This window comes from Cervus elaphus, chromosome 8 (assembly GCF_910594005.1).
Source record: "Cervus elaphus chromosome 8, mCerEla1.1, whole genome shotgun sequence".
NCBI classification, from domain to species: Eukaryota; Metazoa; Chordata; class Mammalia; order Artiodactyla; family Cervidae; genus Cervus; species Cervus elaphus.
In genome coordinates, this window is record NC_057822.1 from 44,874,051 (window position 1) to 44,883,630 (window position 9,580).

Here is a 9,580-nt window from a genome sequence, read left to right on the forward strand (position 1 = left end):
GCCCACAGTAGTAGATATAATGGTCATCTGAGTTAAACTCACCCATTCCAGTCCATTTTAGTTCACTGATTCCTAGAATGTTGACATTCACTCTTGCCATCTCCTGTTTGATCACTTCCAATTTGCCTTGATTCATGGACCTAACATTCCAGGTTCCTATGCAATATTGCTCTTTACAGCATCAGACCTTACTTCTATCACCAGTCACATCCACAACTGGGTATTGGTTTTGCTTTGGCTCCATCCGTTCATTCTTTCTGGAGTTATTTCTCCACTGATCTCCAGTAGCATACTGGGCACATACCAACCTGGGGAGTTCGTCTTTCTTTTTTTTTTTTTTTCTGGGTATAGGGTACTTTTATTGATGGTACACAACAAGGCAGGGCTCCCTAAGCCCCTCCCCTTCCTTAGGGCCTTGGAAATGGAAACTGTGTGGAGGTCGGGAGATTCTCAGTATGGTGGAGGATCGAGGTGGGGCAAGGACTCCCCAGTAGCTGAGGAACTCTCTCTTCCTCTCATGCTCCTGCTAGGGCTGGGGGTCCAGGGATCTTACTCCTTGGAGGCCATGTGGACCACGAGGTCCACCACCCTGTTGCTGTAGCCGAATTCATTGTCGTACCAGGAAATGAGCTTGACAAAGTGGTTGTTGAGGGCAATGCCAGCCCCAGCATCAAAGGTAGAAGAGTGAATGTCACTGTTGAAGTCACAAGAGACAGCCTGGTCCTCAGTGTAACCTAGAATGCCCTTCAGAGGGCCCTCTGATGCCTGCTTCACCACCTTCTTGATCTCATCATATTTGGCAGGTGTCTCCAGGCGGCAGGTCAGATCCACAATGGACACGTTGTGGGTGGGGACGCAGAAGGCCATGCCAGTGAGCTTCCTGTTGAGCTCAGGGATGACCTTGCCCATGGCCTTGGCAGCGCCAGTAGAAGCAGGGATGATGTTCTGGGCAGCCCCTTGGCCATTACGCCACAGCTTCCCGGAGGGGCCATCCACGGTCTTCTGGGTGGCAGTGATGGTGTGAATGGTGGTCATGAGTCCCTCATGAATGACCTTGGCCAGGGGGGCCAAGCAGTTGGTGGTGCAGGAGGCATTGCTGACAATCTTGAGGGTGTTGTTATACTTCTCGTGGTTCACGCCCATCACAAACACGGGGGCATCGGCAGAAGGCACAGAGATGATGACCCTCTTGGCGCCACCCTTCAAGTGAGCCCCAGCTTTCTCCATGGTAGTGAAGACCCCAGTGGACCCCACCACGTACTCAGCACCAGCATCACCCCACTTGATGTTGGTGGGATCTCACTCCTGGAAGATGGTGATGGCCTTTCCATTGATGACGAGCTTCCCATTCTCCGCCTTGACTGTGCTGTGGAACTTGCCATGGGTGGAATCATACTGGAACATGTAGACCATGTAGTGAAGGTCAGTGAAGGGGTCATTGATGGCAACGATGTCCACTTTGCCAGAATTAAAAGCAGCCCTGGTGACCAGGCACCCGCGGCGGAATCCGTTCACTCCGACCTTCACCATCTTGTCTCAGAGATGCGGCTGGTACAGCACGAAAGTTACGGCTATCTGTCCAACGGGCAGGAGCAGAGAACCAGTTCTTCTTTCAGTGTCCTATCTTTTTGCTTTTTCATGCTGGTCATGGGGTTCTCAAGGCAAGAATACTGAAGTGGTTTGCCATTCCCTTCTCCAGTGGACCACATTCTGTCAGACCTCTCCACCATGACCCGTCCATCTTGGGTGGCCCCACACAGCATGGCTTAGTTTCATTGAGTTAGACAAGGCTGTGGTCCGTGTGATCAGATTGGCTAGTTGTCTGTGATTGTGGTTTCCGTCTGTCTGCCCTCTGATGCCCCTTGCAACACCTACTGTCTTACTTGGGTTTCTCTTACCTTGGACGTGGGGCATCTCCTCACGGCTGCCCCTCCTGACCTTGAACGTGAAGTAGCTCCTCTCCGCCCTCCTGCGCCCACGCAGCCGCTGCTCCCTGGACATGGGGTTGCTACTCTCGGCCACCGCCCCTGACCTCGGGTGTGGAGTAGCTCCTATCGGCCACCTTCTGCACCGTCCGTCGCAGCCGCCACGCTGGACTGTAGCTCACCAGGCTCCTCTGTCCACGGGATTTCCCAGGCCAGAATATTGGAGTGGGTTGCCATTCCCTTGCTCCAGGGGATCTTCCTGACCTAGGGATCGAACCCTGGTCTCCTGCATTGCAGGCGGACTCTTTATCATCTGAGCCACCAGGGAGAGACCTGGTATTTGGTTAGGAAATGCAAATAAGAATTTCAGGCAGTTTCTTAGTTTCATTGCTCTCCTTTGCTCTAATTTATTGACTAATGAAAAGAATTCCTGGTGAAAAACTCCGGATTCAAGCACTAGTGCTTTCAATGCTGTCTTCCTGCTTAGACAGTTGCCCCCTCAACAACCTAGGAACTGAGGCGCTGTCATCCATTTGGCTCTGATGGGTAGAACACATTCTGACTTGGAGACAGCATCTGGCCAGCCACCACCTGATTCCTCATTGTCACTAACGCAGGAACTGGTAACATATCTGCTGTTTTGGTTCCGTCACCACAGAAATCACACTGGAGAAAAAGCCGCTTTTCTCAAACTAGAGCGTGAAACGCACGGAGGTGGGCGAGAAGGCCTCTGCTGCCCTCTGTCGGTGGGCGTCTGCTAACCCCAGACATTTTATTTCAAACGTTTAAGAACACGCTACTGCTCGGTTTCGGTATTTTTATTATTTGAGAGTTTTGGTCTTGGCTCTGCCACGCATTCACTATGAGAACTTGTTGAAATAATTACATTTCTTTGGATCTTAACCCTCTTCATCTATATCATAGGTTTATTAGTCTTTTTCAATAATGTGATTTGTGATGCTAAGAATCCTATATTTTTGGAACTTTGAAAGAAGACGTATAAGAAAATAGAGCAATGATCTGGAACTCTCAAATGATATAGATCTAATCTGTTATTGTTTGCACATAAGTATGTATAAAATATCTGCTGCAAACACTATTTTTATTATGTTGAATCCAATTCAGGATAAAGCAACCAAGACAGATGAAAATGGATATTGTAAACTTAATAATCTCGCACCTTGTAAAAGACAGGAATGAAAACAGAACTAGATTCGAACTGGCTTAAGGCTTGCATGTGTTGCTCCAGCAAGAAAATGATCATTTAAAGGAATTTGCTGTGTTCCTTCCATGGTGGGGTTGACAGAGAAGCATTCATTTAAAGGCACTGTATACTATTGAAAGGCCTTCCCTGGTGGCTCAGATGGTATAGAATCTGCCTGCAATCCAAGAGACCCAGGTTCCATCCCTGGGTTGGGAAGATCCTCTGGAGAAGGAAATGGCAACCCACTTCAGTATTTTTGCCTGGAGAATCCCATGGACAGAGGAGTCTACTACTGAAACAGCTTTACACCTTATTAACCAATAGTAATCTTAGGATAAAAAGGCATTCTAAAGTGAAAATGGAATCAAAAAATGACCACACATAGCATGCTGGCTCTCCCATAACGCAGTTGCCACCAGAGGTATCTTGGGACCCTGCCTTGGAGAAGCAGCCTTCCACCTGTGCTAGCAGAGCAGGACTCAGCCAGTTTCTGGGAAGCACTCTGCCGAGGCACAGGGGCTGATCTAGCAGGCGGAACAGTCTGAGTCACTGAGGCGATGCGACTGTGGCAGACAGATGGTACATTGAGGGCAAGAGCATGTGGGTGAGCTGGAAGAGTTGAAATATCTCAAGAGGGTCAGTGGTAAACACAGGTGTGTTACTTATAAGACCAGTGATGAGAACAAAGGAAATACAAATAACGGTGACAAATAGCATCGATCAGTGAAAGACAGTTATGAAGGCAAGTGATTATTTTCAGCCCAAATCCTGAACCACAGACGGGCTACTGAATGTTATGCTCCCTGAAGTAGTCTCCATGCAGAGACCACACATTTATCTCAACAGTGCTGTCCTCCTCAAGACATTTGGGGAGACCTTGGTGGGGGATGTTCTTTCAAAACCTGTGGCTTTTGTGGCAATAAACCTTTATCCTTCGAAGGGGGTTTGATCTATGGTAAGAGACAAAAGACATTCAAAAGCCAGCTTGATGGATAAGGTTGGCCAAACCATTTTTTGGTTAAAAGTCAAGTGAAAAGAGATGAATTTTTCTTGTGTAGTTTATAACAAGATGGGCTCTGTTTTGCCTTCAGTTTCATCACAGGCTGGTCCTGTGGGAACTTTGTTTTCCAGTTAATTTACCTGACAAGGTTGGTATAAAACTAGGTATTTTATATTCAATAGGCTCTTGACTCCTGCAAATCTGGAAAACTCAGCAGTGGCCACAGGACTGGAAGAGGTCATTTCTCATTCCAATCTTAACGAGGGGCAATGCCAAAGAATGTTCAGACTACCATACAATAGTGTTCATTTCACAGCTAGCAAAGTAATGCTCAAAATCCTTTAAGCTAGGCTTCAGCAGTAAGTGACCCGAGAACTTCCAGATGTACAACCTGGGTTTCAAAGAGGCAGAGGAGCCAGAGATCAACTTGCCAACATTGTTGGATCATCGACAAAGCAGGAGAGTTTCAGAAAAACATCTGCTTTGATGACTACGCTAAAGCCTTTGACTGTGTGGATCACAACAAACTGTGCAAAATTCTTCAAGAGATAGGAATACCAGACCACCTTACCTGTCTCCTGAGAAACCTGATGTGGGTCAAGAAGCAACAGTTAGAACCAGACATGGAACAACTGACTGGTTCAAGATTGGGAAAGGAGTACGTCAAGCCTATATATTCTCACCCTACTTATTTAACTTACATGCAGAGTACCTCATGTGAAATGCCAGGCTGGATGAATCACAAGGTGGAATGAAGATTGCCAGGAGAAATATTAACAACCTCGGATATGCAGATGATACCACTTTAATGGCAGAAAGTGAAGAGGAATGAAAGAGCCTCTTGATGAGGGTGAAAGAGGAGGGTGACAAAGCTGGCTTGAAACTTAACATTAAACAAATTAAGCTCATGCCATCTAGTCCCATCACTTCATGGCAAATAGATGGGGGAAAAGTGAAGGCAGTGGCAGATTTTATTTTCTTGGGCTCCAAAATAACTGCAGACAGTTACTGCAGTCGTGAAATTAAAAGATGGCTGCTCCTTGTAAGGAAAGCTATGACAAACCTAGACAGTGTATTAAAAAGCAGAGAGAGGTTGACAGAGGTCCATACTGTCAAAGCTATGGTTTTTCCAGTGGTCAAGTATAGGTGTGAAAGTTGGACCGTAAAGAAGGCTGAGCACTGAAGAATGCTTTCGAATTATGGTGCTAGAGAAGACGCTTATGAATCCCTTGGACTGCAAGATCAAAATGGCTAATCCTAAAAAAAAAAAAAAAATCAACCCTGAATATTCACTGGAAGGACTGACGCTGAACCTGAAGCTGCAATACTTTGGCCACCTGTTGTGAAGAGATGACTCTTTGGAAAGATCCTGGTGATGGGAAAGAGGGAAGGCAAGAGGAGAAAGCAGGCAGAGAATGAGATGGTTGGAGAGCATCACTGACTCAGTGGGCTAGATCTGAGCACCTGAGGGAGACGGTGGGGGGCAGAGGAGCCTGGCACGCTGCAGCCCGTGGGTTTGCACAGAGTCGGACACAACTTTGCACCTCAACAGCAGCAACAAGGCTCTTGACACCAGGTAAGATGTCTTGTGATCCGCATGAGTCCTCTTCTGGGGATTCCACTGTAGTAAAACTTTTCCCAGCAAGGCACCGTGAGCCCTCCCTGACTCACAGACACAGGCATCACAGAGCTGATAACGACCAAGGGCATCAGATGTGAGTGAGGGTGGAGAAAGATGGCCTGTGAGCAACACACAGTCACAACTTTCCTTCTGGGGAAGCTGCCCCCAGGGAAGGCCAGGGGTGAGGATTCCATCTTTGAGAAATTCCTTTTGAACAGTGGATTGCAGATAGACTGAGATTACCATCAGTGGTTAAAGGCCCTCACAGAGACAGACGTCCTAACTCAGGCAGGTAGAATGTGAACAGAACAGGCTCCAGAGGGAGCCTACAGGGATGCAAAGCCTCAGCATTCAAAGAGGAACGTTTAGAGTGAGCTGCAGACACAACCCAACAATTCTTTCATACAGAGGCATGGAGGGGTAACAAGGGCAATTCTGCAGTACGTTATTCACATGTAGATTATATTTCATAGTTAATATTTTATAGCTATATATGATATGCTGTAGTTACTATAGTATAGAATTACCCTAAAAGTTTGAATGAATTATGTCATGCTCATTGGTATTTATTGCCAGGTCAGTTGATCTCAATGAATCCACTAGTTGTCCTTTTAAGGCAACAAGTTAAAGGTCCTCTTTGTGTGTTAGTCGCTCAGTCGTGTCTGACTCTTTGCTGCCCCGTGGACTGCAGCCCACCAGGTTTATCTGTCCATGGGGATTCTCCAGGCAAGAATACTGGAGTGGGTTGCCATGCCCTCCTCCAGGGGATCTTCCCAATCCCCTTTGGGGGCTGTTGATATTGACTTTCAGAACGGGATAGACATCCCCCCTGCCCACCAGACAATGGCAGGTGAAGATTTGGGGCCTGCATGGGGGGACCATGAAGGTCATGCCCCCCTCCCCGTTTAAAACCTGGTCATTTAAGTGACTTATGCCACAAAGATCAGAAATCAAGTAGCCTGGCCATGTGGAAAGCGCAGATGGATGTATCGGGAAACAGCAGCAATACTTAATGAAACAACCTTTCCTCACTGAGGTACCCACACTCGGATGGGAGGCCACGAGAGCACAGAGCCATTATCTTCTGTGCAGGCCAGGCTCTTAAGTGGATCGTGCCTGCATCTCCCCCCCGCCACACTTCCCACGCCAGGAACTGTGGTGGCCCCTGGCAGGCTCTCCTGCCTGACAGCGAGATCTCGTCATCAGCTGCTGTAGGCCTGGAGAGGAAGAAGGCAAGTTGCAAAAGAAGGCTCCAGTGGGCACATGGTGACATTTTCTCTTTCATAAATGTCCCTTTTTTTATTATTATTATTAAAGTAGCACATACTTCTTGTGGTGTGTGTGTGTGTGTGTGTGCGCTCAGTTGTGTTCAATTCTTTGCAACCCCATGGACTGTAACCCGCCAGACTCCTCTATCCATGGGATTTTCCAGGCAAGAATACAGGAGTAGGTTGCCATTTCCTCCTCCAGGGGATCTTCCAGACGCCGGCATGGAACCCGCATCTCCTGTGTCTCCCGCGTTGGCCTCGGATTCTTTACTGCTGAGCCACCTGGAGAGCCCACTTGTTGTTGGACCCTCTTGTAAATAAAGTAAGAAAAAGAACGTCAACTGGTAAGTTTCAATAAACATTTTTTTAATTAAGTGAAAATAAATGTTTTGAATAATAATTAAAAAAAATTAGGTATAAAAAGAAAAAGAACATCAAAGTAGCTTAGAATCCCTGAAAAACCGTGGAAGCCATTAGAGCCCTTTCTTGCTCTCTGGACACAGAGGGCCTTTCCTCCTTGGTGCTGTGTCCATCTCTAGCTTCTCCCCTCGTGGTCCTGCGGTGGCACTGTTTTGCATCTCCACCCCTTGACATGTGTGGTACTAGGCGGTGCCAGGGGTCAGGAACCTGCCTGCCAATGCAGGAGACGCAGGTTAGATCCCTGAATCAGGAAGATCCCCTAGAGGAGGGCATGGCAACCCACTCCAGTGTTCTTGTTTGGAGAATCCCACGGACAGAGGATCCTGGTGGGCTACAGTCCATGGGGTCACAGAGTTGGACACAGCTGAAGCAACTTAGCTGAATCAAAGGCTGTGTGCATGCATGCAAGGAAAAGCCTTCCCTAATCCCCGCATAAAATTGACCATCCTGCTGTCTATTCCTCTAGCATTATGCACCTCTGCTTTGGAGCACTTGTCCAATTGAAATTTTAGTTTGTGTGATTATTTGCTTTACATCTGTCTTCACTCTTTGACTGTGTAGACTTCCTTAGACTGTCGACTTCCCACCCATAGGGTGGGGCCTATGCGTTTTTGTAAAGACCATTGCATCCAAGTGCTTAGCACAGTGCTTGTTCCCTTGTCTAACTTAACCAAACCCTCCCCATCTTTAAGGTTGAGCTTGAATTCTACCGCACTTTGCTATGCCTTCAGTGATTCTTTCATTTCCTACTAATTTGTGTCCAGTTCTGCTTGACTGGACACAATTCTGCTTGAATTGCCCTCTAATGGGATCATGTTCCTAAGGGACACTTTCAGCAAATGCTGACCTGCCTCCCTGCCTCTCTTACTTCCTCCACCCAGTAAACAAATATTCCTACTGTGGGCACCTACTGTGTGCTTGGCACTGCTCTAGGGCTGAGAGCAGACAAGGTCTTCTCTAGCAGGAAGCCAGCATTTTAGCAGGGACAGACAGCCATCACCAGATCAATGAATAAATAAGTACAATCAAATCAGATATGATCAGTGCTATGAAGGATCAAAGCCAGGTAATAGGTGTGTATACACTTCCTGGTGACCCCATCAATGGTGGTTACAAAGTGTTATGCAGGAGTCAGGCTTAGGGGAAAAATCTCAACTAATGAATCTGTATCTTGTAAATGACTCTCCTCTACCTTTCCATTCTACCTTGTATTATAGTCATGGATTTTAAAAAGTAAAATATTTTTTACACTTCATAATTGCTTATGTTTCTAAGAAGTTACTGGCATCACAGGCACAGCATAAAAGTTTTAGATTCTGTCTCATATATTCATTCACTCAGCAGAGGGAGCTCATGCTTTAATTTTGAGAAATTGGACAGAAAGCAAGGTTCTTTAAAAAAAAGTAAATGCTGCAACTGTCACTTTAAATAATGTTTTCTTTGAGTATTTGTTGGAGCTAAGACCATCTGATTACATACGTAAATAGATATGATTGATGAATTTATTTCGGGGCAAAATTTTCTTTAATAAGGTTCTATCTTACATATTAAATAGGCTAACTTGGAACAGGTCCCCCAGGTCCGCAGACCAAGGATTCATCTAGAAAGAAGACAGCGGTTCACTAGTCCACCTTTGTGCTAGGCTGCACTCTGAAGAGCATGCACTTTTTGTGTGTGTGTTTGTGTGCGTGCTCTACTTTTTTTTTTTTCCATTTATTTTTATTATTTGGAGGCTAATTACTTTACAGTATTGTAGTGGTTTTGGCCATACATTGACATGAATCAGCCATGGATTTACATGTGTTCCCCATCCCGATCCCCCCTCACGCCTCCCTCTCCATCCCATCCCTCTGGGTCTTCCCAGTGCACCAGGCCCGAGCACTTGTCTCATGCATCCAACCTGGGCTGGTGATCTGTTTCACCCTTGATAATATACTTGTTTCAATGCTATTCTCTCAGAACATCCCACCCTTGCCTTCTCCCATAGAGTCCAAAAGTCTGTTCTAAACATCTGTGTCTCTTTTTCTGTTTTGCATATGGGGTTATCATTACCATCTTTTAAAATTCCATATATAAGCATGGACTTATTTGACTTGCTCTAACACGACTGTGATTTGACACTGAATGCATGCTTGTTGAGGT

The 9,580-nt window shown here is 46.3% G+C and overlaps 1 pseudogene across 1 annotated transcript; it reads right to left on the minus strand.

The window, feature by feature from the left end:
- Nucleotides 1-326: 326 nt before the first annotated feature.
- On the minus strand, nt 327-1,582 carry LOC122698816 (annotated as a pseudogene). The gene has a single exon (XR_006342422.1). The product of XR_006342422.1 is annotated as a glyceraldehyde-3-phosphate dehydrogenase-like (transcript).
- Between the last annotated feature and the right edge of the window lie 7,998 nt (nt 1,583-9,580).